Below are 15,594 nucleotides of genomic sequence, written 5' to 3' on the forward strand. Positions count from 1 at the left end.
TTGAGTAATTTTTAAATATTTATTTCCTCAAACCTCCAACACATTTTCTTTAACTATTAATTAAGGAATGTATTTGACTGATTGCCATATTTTATCTGTGCATTATTTAATTGTCGATAAATTATTAATACAAGTAGTTGGTTTTGTGTATTATTTAAATCATTTTTACAGTGGCAGGAGAACAGATATTTCACAGCTGGTGTGTGGCTTTTTATCTTCTGTTTGAAAATACTTATTAAGTATTGTATTACATACCAGGACTTAAGATCATTAGAAACTATAGAGATTTGTATGCACATCCTAAGTTTTTAAATTAAAAAAACTTAATTTTTTAAAAAATTAAATTTATTGGGGTGACATTCATGAGTAAGATTGTATCAATACATTTAAAGTATAGATTAAATAAAAGATAAAGTACAATTGTGTAATGTATCATCTCTGTATTGTATTGCATGCTCACCAACCCAAAACAGATCCTTCTGTCACCACATATTTGACCCCTTTACCCTCTCAACCTCCCCTCAAACCCCTCTCCCCAAGTAACCACCATACTGTTGTCTCTTTCTACGAGTTTTGTTTATTTGTTGCTTCCTATTTCATATCCCACTTATGTCTGAAATCATATAGTTCTTGTCCTTTTCTGTCCCATTTATTTTGCTTAGCATGATATTCTCAAGATCCATCCATGTTGTCACAAATGGCAATATTTTATCTTTTCTTATGGCTCGGTAGTATTCCATTATATATGTGTACCATGTCTTCTTTAGCCAGTCATCCATTGAAGGACACCTAGGTTGTTTCCATGTCTTGGCCACCATGAATAATGCTGCAATGAACATAGGGATAAATGCCAGGTCTGTCCAGAAAAAAATCAGCCATTGTTAATATAACGAGGACAGTTTTCGCAATATCAGAGGAAACTGGCAGCCATGGAAAGAGGGCTGGAATTCACATGCATGAACAATGATGACTTCACTGTACTAGTCAGTGGGGGCAGTATATGCCACTGAGTGAGCATGCGTACTGTGTGGCCATCACATTCAAAATGACTGTGTAAGTAGAGCAACAAATCTGCATCAAATTTTGTGTTAAGCTTGAACATTCCTCCACAGAAACTATTTGGATCATTGAGAAGGCTTCTGGGGACAATTCAATGAATGTAGCACAAATAACATTGTGGCACAAATGCTGCAAAGATGGTCAAGAATTTGTTGAAAGTGATCCATGTCCTGGAATGCCTGCAACAAGCAGAACACCTGAGAATTTTAAACATGTACAGGCTGCAGTCAACAAAGATTGGCAACTGACAGTGTGAGAACTAGAAGCTAATTTGGAGATTCTAAAAATTACTGTGTCTGAGATTTTGATGCAGGATCTTGGCATGAAACGTGTCAGGGCAAAATTCATTTGTGGCTTCTGCTGCCAGAGCAGAAGAGACATCTTGCTGCATATGCTAACAACTTGATTCAAACCACTACCAATGAGCCAGAAGGTCATAACTGGAGATGAATGGTGGGTCTACGGCTATGATCTGGGAATGAAGGCTCAGTCACCCCAAAGGAAGTCACCTGGTTCTCCATGTCTGAAAGAGTGGCAAAGTTGCAGCAAGATCAAGACCATGGTAACTGTGGTTTTTGATCACAAGTGTTGTTGATCACAAATACGCCCCTCCAGGCCAAACAATTAATAAGGAGTACTACCCTCACTGTTCTTCATCAGTAGAGAGATGGAAACGATGAAATCGGCCACAACTGTGGGCAACTGGTGATTGGCAGCTTTATCAGGACAACACACCCGATAATGCATCACCTCTCACAGAATTTTTTGGAGAAACATCAAATCTCCCAGGTGACTCAGCCCCTCTACAGCCCAGATTTGGCACCCTGTGACTTCTGGCTTTTTCTAAACCTAAAATCACCTTTGAAAGGGAAGAGATTTCTGACCGTCAAAATTAAGGAAAATATGATGGGGCAGCTGATGGCAATTCCAACAAAGGATTTTGCAGAGTGTTTTGAACAGTGGAAGAAATGCTGGGAGAACTGTGTGAGGTCCCACAGTGCCTACTTTGAAGGGGACTGAGGTGTCATTTGTCCTATGTATAATGTTTATTGTACCTTGTATCTTGTTCAACAAATGTCTTTATTTTTCATATTACATGGCTGGATACTGTCTGGACAGACTTCATATATTTTTACTAATAAATGTTTTCAAATTTTTGGAGTAGATATCCAGAAGCAGGATTGTTGGGTCATATGATAACTCTATTCTTAATTTTTTTTGAGGATCCTCCATACTGTTTTCCATTAGTGGCTGTATCAGTTTACATTCCCATGGCAGTGTATGAGGGTTCTTTTTTCTTCGAGGCTTAATTTTAAAATGTCTTGCTAATCACATTGGCTTTATAGTGAGTATTGTTAGTTGCCCTTTTAAAGCACCTTATCCATCCAGCATGAAGCCACTCATAATAATAGTGGATGTAAATCAGTATTTCAGATAGTCTTAAAGTCAGTTTCACATATTGGGGGCTAATGGCTTGTCAAGTATAAGGTCAGCATTGTTTAAACCTCATAAAGTTGCTGACAAAGAGCTAATTTTCAAGATTCTGGAAGCTTGGCAATGTTCCCCTCTTTATTTGTTATTCTGTATTTGTTTCTCTGTAAAGAAGAAAAGCAAAACTCTTACAAGTGAAATAGACCCTGTGCTTGTCTTCGGCAACAGCAGTAGGGGAACTGAGGAGACTCTGTATGAAAGCAGTGGGAGAAGAATTGGGGTCCTAGAGTGAGACCAGAAGCTTCGGCTCTGCCTTCGAGGGCTCTGCAAGGCTTATCAGTGTTATTGGTCTTTTTCAAGGAACCCACTTTTGCCTTTGTTGATTTTTTTCTACTTATGGTGGTTTTCTAGTTCATGTCTTTTTCTCTTTTTTGTTTTTTTTTTTACTGATAATAAATTGTTTTTTTGTTGTTGTTTAAGTACAGTTGTCTCCATTCCCCCACCCCCAGCCCTGGCCGCTCCCCTCCTCACCCTCAATCCTACCCCACTTTGGCTTTGTCCATGTGACCTTTATACATGTGCCTTGATGACCCTTCCCTCCTTTCCCCCGTTATCCCCTCTCTTCTCCCCTCTGGATACTGCCAGTTAGTTCATTTATTTCTACTCCTACTGTTATTCGGCGCTTTCTCCTCCTTTCTTTGGATTTATTTCCCTATTTTTCTATTTTCTTGAGATGAATATATAAATAATTAATGTCCAAACTTTTTTGAATATAGCTTTAGCTACATTTCATTTTTTATTTGTCATCACCACATCATTACTTAAGTCAAGAACTTTTTCCTGTTACCCTTGTGATTTATTTCTTGACCCATGTTTAGAGGTGCACTGCATAATTGTCAACATTTGAGGATTCTCTGGTTATAATTTTGCATTAATATGTAGCTTAACTGAAAACAAACTAGGCTATATTTCCATTTATCAGTGAAGGTGCTATGACGATGCGGTGTGGAAGGAAAAATCTTTTCAATAAATGTTGCTGGAACAAATGGGAGTAAAATTGACCTCTTACCCCTACCTTACATAGTACACAAAAATTAATTTGAAAGAGATCACAGACCTAAATGTAAGGCTAAAACTATAGAACTTCTAGGAAAAACATAGGAAGATCTTCTAGACTTTGACATAGGCAGAGATTTCTTGAAGGACACCCAAAGCAGAGTGTATTTTTCTTTACATAAAGAAAAAATGATGTTGGTACTCATCAACATTAAAAACGTCTGTCACCAAAAGACTGTTAGAAATTGAAAAGATATCCCTGTCTAGTGTAGCTCAGTGGATTGAGCACTGGTCTGTGAACCAAAGGGTTGCTGGTTTGATTCCCAGTCAGGGCACATGCCTGGGTTGTGGGCCAGGTGTCCAGTAGGGGGCATGAGAGAGGCAACCACACATTGATGTTTCTCTCTCTTTCTTTCTCCTTCCCTTCCCCTCCCTCTAAAAATAAATAAATAAAATATTTTAGAAAAAAGAAATTGAAAAGATAAACCACAGACTGGGAAAAAATGTATGTAATACATATATCTAACAAAAGGACTGTGATCAGAATATGTAAAAATCTTCTATAAATCAATACTGAACCTACCTACAATTTTAAAAATGGACAAAAGATCTGAACAGACATTACACAGAAGGAGATACACAAAAAACGACCATCATTAGTCCCCAGGGAAATGCAAATCAAAACCTCACACTAGAATGGCTCAAACTAAAAGTCTGCCCACACCACATGCTGACCAGGCAGTGTAAACTAGAACTCTCAGGTATGACGGATGGGGATATAAAGTGATATAGCCATTTTGGAAAAATGTGTGTCAATCTCTTATAAAGTTAAATGCTTATCAATCCTGTAATCTGGTAGTTCCACTCCTATTTACCAAAGAAAAATAATATATTCACAATATATTAGACTTGTATAAGAATATTTATAGTATTTTTTTCATAATATCTCTAAATGGAAACAACCAAATTTATCCATAGGAGAATATACAATAAGTTGTGGTATTTTTATATAATGGATTATTTATTGATGAGGAGTAAACTACTGATAAACTCAACAGTGCAGATGAATCTCAGAGACACACTGAGTGAGTAAAACCAGACACAAGGGTACATATACTACATGAGCCAATTTGTGTGAAGCTCAGGAACAGACCAAATCAATCTGTGGTGGTAGAAATGAGAACAGTGTTGTGTTTGAGATGTGGAAATTGACTGAAGGGGGCATGAGGGAGCTTTCTGGAGTGATGGAAATGCTCTGTGTTTGTATTCTGTTGGCAGTCACATAGTTGGATTTCTTTATCAAAATGTGTCAAATTGTATACCTAAGAGCAGTCTGTATTTTACTCTATGTAAATTTCCCCTCAATTTAAAAAACTGTAGTATTTTTGGCCCTGGCCAATGTGGCTCAGTTGGTTGGGTGTTGTCCCACAAACTAAAGAGGCAAAGGTTTGATTCCCAGTTCAGTCACATGCCTGGGTTGCAGGTTCAGTTCCCCAGTCAGGGTGCGTGCAGGAGACAACCCACTGATGTTTCTCTCTCACGTTGGTGTTTCTCTCCCTCTCTTTCTCCCTCTTTTCTCCTCTCTCTGGAATCAATGAAAGAAAAACATTTTTAGTAGAAAACAATAGTATTTTTGTAATGTCCTATGAATCTGTTTTATTTCAAAATCGTAGGTTCAAAAAGTACACTATGATTACCATTTGTTTAAATATTTGGGGACTTAACTTTATGACCCAATGTGATTAATTTCTGTGTTTCGTGTAAGTGTTGGGTACAGTATTCTAGAGCAATTACTTCAGTTGAGTTCATTAATCGTGTTCTTCAAATCTTTTGTATCTTTACTTAATTTGGGGGGCTTGTTCTGTGAGTTAAAATATTTTACAATCTTTACAACTTTGAGCATATGAATTACAGTTATTTTAAAGACCATATCCTATGACTCTATTTGGATCATGTCTGGATCTGTTTTTATTGTCTCTTTCTTTCTTGGACTTGTGCCCTGGTATACCTAGTAATTGTTGATTGAATGCAGACATTTTGTATAAAGAATCATAAATACTCTAGATCAGGGGTGTCAGAATCATTTTCGCTGGGTACCACATCAGCCTGACAGTTGCCTTCAAAGGGCTGAAATAATTCGAGGACTGTATAAATGTAATTACCCCTTAACTGTTAAGGAGCTGAAATTACATTTGGCCCTTTAAAGGCAACCGCGAGGCTGATGTGGCCCCCCAATGAACATGAGTTTGATACCCCTGCTTTAGATGATGGCATCCTTCTCCATGGGATCCTTTTGCTTCTGAAAGACACAGTAGGGCAGACTGCCTTAATCCGATGAGGGACTGAACCGATCAAAGGCTCAGTTGGGGTATTATTTCAGGCTTTCATGGTAGGAGCCAGCCCTTCAGGGGCCCCAAATAAAAGCAGGGACTATTCACCTGGGCTTTTCCTTTTTTGGGTGGGCCCTGAACTCTGATATTAATTCCTCCAACATCATGAAACTGTCAAAAGCTCTGTTGAATTCCCCAGCCTCCTGGCGCTGCTTTCTGCTCAGTTTGCCTCATTTATCAATTAGCAAGTGCTTAGGGAGGCAGAATGTCCAGTTCGCTTCTCTGCATGTCCCTTCTCTCTGCGATTTCCTTCGTCTGCCAGGAGGTTGGCTCACTTTGTGTGCCTCTGAGCAGCTGCTTTCTGCTTGGCTTCTCAGCAGTTCTGGAGTGTGCCCCTTCAAGATCAGTGGGCGCCCTAAGAAGACAAGTGGTACCGTGACTTAATTTTATTTCTCTTCTCCCTAAGACCTTGGCCTCTCATGCCCTGGCCACCTTAGTAGCTCTCCAATGTCTTTAAATGGGTTTTCCAAATATTTTTTATCTAGTGTTTCTCATTGTGTTCAGTGGGAAGGTGGTAGTCTGACACAAGCTAGCCTCTCAGAGCCAGAACTGGGACTCCTCTAAATCCACACAGCGATCTCCCCACAAGGGCCAGACAGCCATCGTCAGCCTGAGATTAGGTTTCTTCCTGTATCACTGCCCCAGAAAGTTGTCTTCTTTTCCTGGGCTTTGCAAAGGGTGTATTTGAATCTGGGGTTGGTGCCCAGACATTTCCACTTCCATTCCAGTTAAAATCTAGTCCTTCAGTCATGGTTTTCACTCTGGCCATTTTTAGAAGGTATCATGCATGCCCTCCCCAGAGGGATCCCATTAACCTAGTTAACTCGGTGATTGGTATTTGAAGAAAAAGATGCTTTCGATATCTCAGGAGGAAGAAATAATCTAATGATTACCGCCATCACTTCTGCTGGGTTTCATTTGTGTCTTCGAGCTCCTTGAATTTTAGCTAAACTGCCATGAGGAGTAAGAGTTCTGTGTGCAAGAAGGATGGGAGCCTCAATATTCATGGATGTGATTCTTTCAGTCCCTTCAAAAGTGGAAACAGTTTATAATAAATGTTATTAAGGCCCTAGAATAAATTTAAGCTAAGGAATGCAAGTTTAATATTATTAAATTTAATTGGAAATCTCAGCAAAAAAAAAAAAAACTCTTTTGTACTGGCTTGTGCCAAGGAATGGAAAAGAGATTCATTTTGAAGGTATTCCGAGAGCAGACTGGAGATATATTAACTCTTGATGTTTTGTGTTTTTTGCCAACAGTTCACAAGAGCCGTGATTCCCAGGCTTTCGAGAAATGTACCTCATTTTCTGGCGCACTCACCACTGAAGGTGAATTCTCCTTTTGACAAGAAAATTTTGGTGGAGGCTACCCAACAGGGAAAGCACACGTGGCTATTAAGGTAGGTAAGTCATTTGTTTAGAAGATGGGGAGGGTGGGAAGTAGCTTATGGAGAAAATGCTAACCTGCATTTCCTGTACTGTGAGTACTGTGAGTGGGACTTTAGAAATGGTTAGCACGCATTTCACTGAATACCAAATTAAAGATCCTGTTGCTGATGATCTTCTAATTCTAGATTTAATCCCCAGCCCTTCTACTACCAGCTGAGCAAACTTGGACAAGTCACTTAAATTCTCTGAGCCCCAGTTCTTTCCTCTATAAAGGAAAATTTCATATGAAAATGTTTTGCAAATGGGAGAGAGTAATATAAAATGCAGTTTATCTGGGGGGGAGGGAACAGGTGGAGGTGAAAGAGGGTATAGGGGTATCAATGGTAATGGCAGAAATTACAATAACATGTAATTATCATTGTTTATTGTTTTGCTGCTGCTAAAAATCCTATGGAGTAGTTAGAGGCCTCGTGTCCCGTGGTGTGTGTGGACCGTAGAGCCTGGTACCGTGAACTTGGGAATTTCGTCCTGTTCCCCACCTGCCTCCTTCCCCTGCAAGCACAGCGTCGTACTGTTCCTTTGGCTGCAGATATCTACTAACTGCTTTTGGGAGGTAGGGGAAAAGATAGACGTGAAAGACAAGTATCAAGGGAAAGAAAACATCTGTGTTAGTTGTTTTGGCAAGCACTGGTTAATTAAAAATAAAAAATGGATTTTTAAAAATCCTTGTTGAGCACATATTATGACCTAGGTGCTGTGGTAGGTACTTGTTCCTTCATGGAGCCTATGTTCTAGCAAGGAGGGAGACAGATCACAAATGATGTACACACTAGAGAAAGAAGTAAGTTACTAAGATATTAGAAGCCAATAAGAACATGGAAAAGAGAAAAAGTAGACAAGTAAGAGGATTTTGGGGTGCTGGGTGGGACAGGAGTACAAACTGCTGCTGTAAATGGAGGGGCCAGGGTTGGCCTCCTTGAGGAAAGACAGGCAGTCAGGGGTTAGCCCTGGGCATGTGCCAGGCAGAAGAAGAAGCGGATGCAAAGGCCCTGCCTAAGGAAGGAACATGGTGGGGCATTACAGGCACAGACAGAGGGCCAGTGTCCTGGAGCAGATTAAATGGGGCTGCGGTGGAGGTAGGTATTAGGAGATGAGTTTGGAGAAGCAGTTTTGGCTCTAAAGGAAATGCTATTTCCTTGTTTTAGATATGTAAGAAAAATTACCTTTTTTACTTTTTATCTACTTTGTTTATTCTCAGTCTGTTTTCTCTGCAATTAAAGCACACAAGTGCACACACACTAAATAAATTACAAAACAACCACTGTGTTAGTGTCCTATGGCTGCTGTAACACACTACCACAAGCTGGGGGGCTTAAAACAACAGAAGTTTATCATCTCACAGTTATGCAGGCTCGAAGTCCAAAGTCAAGGTGGGGCCATGCTCCCCCTGACACATGTAGGAAGGAATCCTTCCTTGCCTCTTCTTGGCTTCTGGCGGTGGCCACCAATCCTTGGTGTTCCTTGGTCTGCAGCTGCATTGCTCTAATCTCTGCCTGTCTCATCACATGGCATTATCTCCGTGTGTTTGTCTTCACGTGGCCATCTTTTCTGTTTTTATAGAGATACCAGACATATTGGATTAAGGGCCCACCCTACTTCAGTATGACCTCACTTTAACTATTCTATCTACAGCAACCCTATAGACACTGGGAGTTAGGACTTCAATGTTTTTTTTGAGGAAACACAACTCAACCTATAACAGCCACTTTTAATAGTAAACAATAAGTATTACTGGTTCCATCTTATAAGTGGGGACACAGGCCCAGAACACTTAAATGACATGTACAAGGTCAGAGTCAATAAGCAGAAGATCCAGGTCGGTGCACCTTTACCACGCTGCTCTCGCGCCACTGTGGCAGGGAGATGAGGTCGCAGGGGACAGGGAATCGCACACATACAACATGGCAGTCCCCATCTGTATGGCGCTGCCTAATACGTAGCTCAAAATTGATGCTCTATTTCAGCATTCCTGTCGGTGAGAAATAGATGTCCCTTCCATACACCACTCCCCATTTCACATCTCATTCCATAGCGTGACAAACGTAGGACTCGGATGCTTTTTCCCTCCTTTAGGAACTTTTCCGGAAGACCAATACTGCAGTGTCTGTGGTGTGTGAACATTTTGTGACAGGACCAGTTTTGTGTTTTTTCCTCACACAACATAAGAAAAAACATATGGCTCTCCGAGTCAGGTGGAATATACCAGTGGAAATAGGGGATTCGAAAACATTGAATATGGTTTCCTTTCTCATTACATTTAACAATTCCTTCTTAACTTGGAATTTGTCTAACCACTTGTGAGTCTGAAGTCAACTCTAAAGCCTTATTTCAGGCTTAGTCTTGCGGAATACACCTGAGAAAAGGAAGGGCACACTAAAACACAATGGAATGCTTTTCCATGAGTCACAGTGACGTGTGACATCCCTGGACCAGGCTAAATGCTGTGCAGCCACCAAAAGCTATAGTCCCCACAGGAGTGTCTAAATCTCAGTCAAGAAAAGCAGACGCTTAAAGCCAAACCTTAAGTCTGGGAGATGAGACAAAACCATGGTTGGAAAAAAATATTACATGGTCAAAACTGGGAAGATCAGAGCTCTATCAATAAGTAGTGTAGTAGACAAACTGAGTGGTTCTGAAAATGGGGTGAGGGTTTGGAAGGCCTGTTTGTCCATGGCCCTTACTGTACAGTGTGACTGTAACTATGGTTGTTAGTCATTTTTTGTTGTGTTACATAGTCTTATAGTTTCTTTTCAAGGTTCCTTAAAAAAAAAAAAAAACTCTTTTCTCAGTATGTTTTTATTCCCCCTAAGTCCTTGGGCTGACTGCTTTGGATCTGTGTGTTGAAGCCTGTGTTTTTCTTAGTATCAAAAGGAAGGGGGAAAAGCTGCCTGTCTTCCAAAGATGCTTCTACTCTTTGTTGAAATCAAGTTTCCTTTTAGATCCTTAAAGAGTGTGGAAAGAGCAAGGTCTTTCTATTTTTCTACTGAATTAAAATGACCTCCAGTCATTGTCCGATGTCACCACCGCTCCCCAGAACTCGCTGGATCCCAAGGGTCTGCCAGGGGACTCACAGTCTAATAAACACAGGTGCACCCCACTGACTTTTGATTGTGTAGTCGGCACTTTGCAACCGCAGAGAAACAGTTGCTGCTGCTGCTGATTGTGAATGGCCAAGCAAGTCAGGGGTCAGTGGTTTGAATTACTTCACAGCTACAGGCATTCTGGGAAAAAACTAGGCTTTTCACAGGCAAGGCCAAACGGTGACAAATATTAGAACTTAGAAACCTATTTAATCCCTCTTATCACTGTGGAATAGGAATAAAATCGTCCTTATTTCCCAATAGTGGTAGACTGTTGAGCAATGAGAAACAATGAGGCCTTTAGTTGGAAAACATTTTATTATAAAGTATTTATTAATTTTTTTTTGTTTGGGTGAAATTCACATAGCATGAAATTAACCATTATAAACGTGAACAGTTCATTGGTGCTTAGTGCATTCATAATGTTGTGCAACCACCACCTCTATTTCATCCCAAAACATTTCCATCACCCCAAAATAAAACACAGTACCCATTAAGCAGTTAACTCTTCATTTCCCCTTCCCTTCAATGACCCTGGTGATTACCCATCTGCTTTCTGTCTGTGGAAGACAGAAAAAAGGGGTGCTATGGGCATGTTAACATCTCTTTTAATTACAACCTCCAAGAAGAAAACCTCTTCAGGAATACCTGCTTCAGGTTCGTTCCTGGCGCTGGCGGGGGGCAGGGAGGGGCAGGCATTTCTCTTCAGAAGGCAGATAGCAGTTTGGAATTCAGCTACCTAGTCTGCAAGGATATGAAGAGTTCAACTTTACCTAGCTTCATCTCTCTCTTGAGACTCAACCTCCTCCAGCACCTTCTCCCCCCACCCTAATTTATGTCATTGTCTAGTGGTCTGAACACCAGTTTATCCCATCATCCAAATGAACCTGTAATTGATATTTTGGCATTGGGATAGCTAGAGATTATATTGCTAGCCTAAGCAACAAAGCATAGTCTCCCCCACAGGGAGTTAAATGATACCAGCCGTTGAAGATGAAAATTTGAGAAATACTTTACACTCTCATCTCTTGGGGAGGCTGATCATCCCCCCTCTTCTCTTCTCTGCCCGGTGAAATATAGGCTACTCAGGGAGGGCTCTGGGATGCAGACAGCAGAGGCTTGAAATAAGATTCCTCTCTCCATCTGCCAGACGTAACCCAAGATGAGTTGCACAGATGAAGCTGGCAGAGAAATAGAGACCTGGATGGCAAACGAGGTTCAGAGGGGACCAAAATTCTAGCTGAAGCCTTTTACAGGAGCAAAAGAGTCTGCTGGTCTAATAATGCAAAACCCAAGAATTAAATCGGTGCAGTGCTAGTGGTTTCAGCCAATACAACCTCAGTAAGTCTCTTTAGACCCCCTATGAGTGTTAGTGACATGTGCTGTGGGACTTAAGTACAGGACAGATTATGGCTTGTCTCCTTCAAATGGTGGTTATCAGGTACTGTATTATGTGCTAGATGTGACTTAATCATCAAGTATCTGCTCTAAAATACATCTTCCAGGAGCCTGAAAATAACACCTTTAGCTTAATTGATTGGTTTGACAATTTAGAACAGAATGGAGGAGATGAAATGGGGGATGTTTTTGTTGATTCCTTTCCCCTTCGTCCCTCCCTCCCTCCCTCCCTCCTTCCCTCCCTCCTTTCTTCTCTTATCTCTCCCTCTTGCCACTAGCACCTATGGAACTTGTTCTGTGCCAGACACCTTGCCAAGGGTTAAAGATATGCAGTAAGATCCTGCCATCCAGGAGTTCATGGTCACTCTGTCCTTCCTGTTCTCTGTTCTCTGCATTATGTTCTCCTGCTATTACAGAGAATCATAGCTGTGTAGTTGTCTGTCTTCCAGAATAGGAAGTCGCTTCTAAAGGCCAGAGTCCTTCCTGCCTTTGAGCCATTGGATCTAGCCTTGCCCTAGCAGAACTTTATTGAATTGAATTCAGATATGTAAACAGATACCGGATAAAATGTGATTAGTGATATTTGAGAGAGTTTTACTCAGAGTGCCCGGGAAGCACAAAGGGTAGAGTAAACAACTGCCAAAGGGAGCTGGGGGGCCTCCCAGCGGTGTCATTGGAGCTGTCTTGAAAGACGAGAAGGTGTTTGCCAGACAAGCAAGGGGGGCGCACAATCTCCGTAGGTCACACCACGTGGAGGTTTTGGGGGAGGGGCCCTTTGATCCTCTAAATCCTTCCCTTTCTTTCTTTAATGAAACTTCAGGAAGTGACTGTTTGCTCCACCAGTAGCTTTGGATCAAGCCCAGGGACAATATAGGCATCTCTTCCAGAAAGCCATAGCCTAGTTTCTTCTTAGGCCTGAAAGCCCCTCCCACACCGAAAAGTTCTGCTGGATTCTTTACCCCTAAAATGCCACCTACCCTAATTTTCCTTTTCCTTGTTGAAATAAATAGGAAAAAAAAAACACTATTTCCTTTTCTGATTTGGCTTAAGTGGAGCCAAGATTTCACTTTGATGGGGAGGAAACCTTTTCCCTCTTTCCTTTCTAGGTTCTTTGACTGGCCTAAGAATTAAATTGACATAAAAATATTAATAGGAGAAAAGAAAATTTAATTTCATACATACAGGAGCCCCTCAGAGACATAAAAGGCTCATAGACAGCCATATGGCAATGGAGGCTCACATGCCATCCTGTGCTCAGGAGCAGGGGGTGGGGTCTGAGACTTCAAAAGGGAGGAAGATGGTTCATGGGAAGATGGGAAGAGCAAATGTTTGGTAAACAAATGTTTGCCGTGTCATGAAGAGAATTCTTTCTGATATAACAAGTTTTCTCTGCTAATAGGTCTCTTCCTGATACAGGCCCCTATCTAAATTCTCTTAGACAGTTAAGGGGAAGGTAAAAAATTCTCCATGAGTCTGCTGGGCCTTAATTGTCTTCAGCTTGAAATAATCCACATGCCAATGTGGTACATTCTGGGGCCGCCTGCCCAAATCCCATCCTCTTCCATGGTTCTTTCGTCATTTCGACAAGCATGCAATGAGTGCCTCCCACAGAAAAGGCAGTGCTCCGGAGGCTGGGTGTCCGAACAGAGAGATGGTTTCTGCCCCGCTGGAAGCTCAGCTGACACCAAACAGGAAGCGCATGTCAGCACAGCTCCTCGGCCATTTACTATTAAAGCCAAGTCTTTAGGTCCAGCCATGCACATAGAATTGGCACTGAAACATTTTAAAATAGACCATTCTGTTTCCGAACTGAAGTTCAGAGGTCCAAGGATTTATGAAGAAAGCTGTACTTACCACTGGAAGATTTACCAGGAAAAGGAAAAAACACCTTTGAAAATCCTTTCCATGCAGAAAAATACCCCCAAAAGGAGCATTAATACTATTTAAGGACTGAATATTAAGTATTTGGTTATATATACTTAGGTTATTTCAAAAAGCATCTGTGTATCATTTTGTTTTTATTTGTGATGAATATTGGTGTTTTTTCTGGGACTTAATAATTTTCTAAAACTGGAATCCCAATTTAGAGCCCTGGGAAAAACTTAGTTCTTGAGTTAGGTAGTGCCTTAATAGATAAGGCTGTTCGTCCTGCTGCTGTCGTTTCAGACTGCCCTCCCTCTCTTCTCATCAAGGCCTAGTTGTGCATAAAGGATGAATTCAAATGCCAACTCTTTTGTAATTCATTTCTGACATCCATAACATAAAGCCTTAAACCGTTGTTTCCTAAAGTAGGCTCCATGAACAGTAATTCTGAGGAATGTTAAAAGATAGTCCTTAAAATATCAATGGTTTGATTTAAACAAGTGAAACAGGATTCTTTACTATAGGACTCTTCAAACTGTAGGCATTGAGAAGGCGATATAGTGAATAATGCTTCCCAGAATTGTTTGACCACAGAAACCTTGACAATTATTTTCAGGGTGTGTATTAGTCTTTTGTTTGCTGCTATAACAAATTACCATAGAGTTAGTGGCTCAAAACAACACACGTTTATCATCTTATAGTTCTGGAGGCTAGAAGTCTAAAATGAGTCAGCATGGCTGGTTTCCTCCTATACACTTGAGGTGAGAATCCCTTTCTTTGCCTTCTCCAGCTTCTGGAGGCCACTGTTTTCCTTGGTTTTTGGCCCCTTCCTCCATCTTCAAAGCCAACAAGGTAGCATTTTCTAATCTCTCTCTTTCTCTGACCTCTGCTTCTGTCATTGCATCTCTTCCTGTGACTCTTGGCATGAGTGCCACCCTTTTAAAAGGATGGTTGTGATTCCACTGGGTCTACCTTGAAAATCCAGGATAATCTTCCCATCTCAGCATTCTTAATGTAATTGAATCTGCAAAGTCCTTTTGTCATGGCAAGTAATGTAGTCACAGTTTCCAGGGATTAGAAAGTGGTCAACTCGGGGGGACCAGTATTCTACCTACCCCAGGACATGCATTCTGTAGCAGTCAGGTAAGGAAGCCCTTCCCTCATTCCTCAGTGGAGATCCGGGTAGAACAGCACAACCCCCACTTATTATTATTAACATTATTAACATTATTTCTAAGGGCAAATAATTCTAATCTGTGCGGCAAAACAAATGTACATCTGATACACAACCATGGATAACTGTAAACTTTTTTATGGCAACCTCAGCAGTCCTAACAGTAAAGATCACTAATGGCCTTCCTGCACACGAATCTGCTTCACCTCGCTTCTCTCACGGCCTCGGGCGTACAGTCCTGTTTTCACAATACTCCAGACAAATCATGTGGTAGAAATGCCCGGTAAGATTTTTTTTTTCCTGTCAGTTTTTCAAGACTTTTTAAAGTCTATATAAATGTTAACCTACTATACATTGGAAGAAGAGCAAACTCATCATTTTGTAATGAGTTTTTACTCATTGTTCAAGAAGCCGTGCTGTGCTGGCAGTCTCACTTTCCACCATGTCATGCCCACTGACCCGTGGACTTCCACAACATTCTCCAGCGGCGGAGTCTGTGAGGAGGCCACGAGACAAGTGTTAACATGGAAACAAAGCACAATGTATGAGGAGGCTAATAATGCGAAGACTTGTGGAAAGAGGTTGACTAAGGGGAAGAATAGAGAAATGAACAAGAGAAGAAAGCTGACCAAGGGATAGAAAAATGCCTCAATGTCTGACAGGTGTCATGTTTTAAAAGACTTTAGGAAAAATTA

At 40.9% G+C, this 15,594-nt stretch overlaps 1 protein-coding gene across 4 annotated transcripts in view; it reads left to right on the forward strand.

The window, feature by feature from the left end:
- Window positions 1–15,594, forward strand: part of CRACD (capping protein inhibiting regulator of actin dynamics) — a 238,323-nt gene that overhangs the window by 111,284 nt on the left and 111,445 nt on the right. For 3 of the 4 annotated variants that reach the window (XM_045834311.1, XM_045834312.1, XM_045834315.1), the window contains exon 2: window positions 7,196–7,335. The gene's annotated coding sequence lies outside the window, so the exon portion shown is untranslated. Of the gene's footprint in view, window positions 1–7,195; window positions 7,340–15,594 lie in introns of all 4 variants that reach the window. The other variant, XM_045834313.1, reaches the window with a different exon arrangement.

Source organism: Phyllostomus hastatus, unplaced genomic scaffold (genome assembly GCF_019186645.2).
Source record: "Phyllostomus hastatus isolate PE091 unplaced genomic scaffold, TTU_PhHast_1.1 phas_contig_196, whole genome shotgun sequence".
Classification (NCBI taxonomy): domain Eukaryota; kingdom Metazoa; phylum Chordata; class Mammalia; order Chiroptera; family Phyllostomidae; genus Phyllostomus; species Phyllostomus hastatus.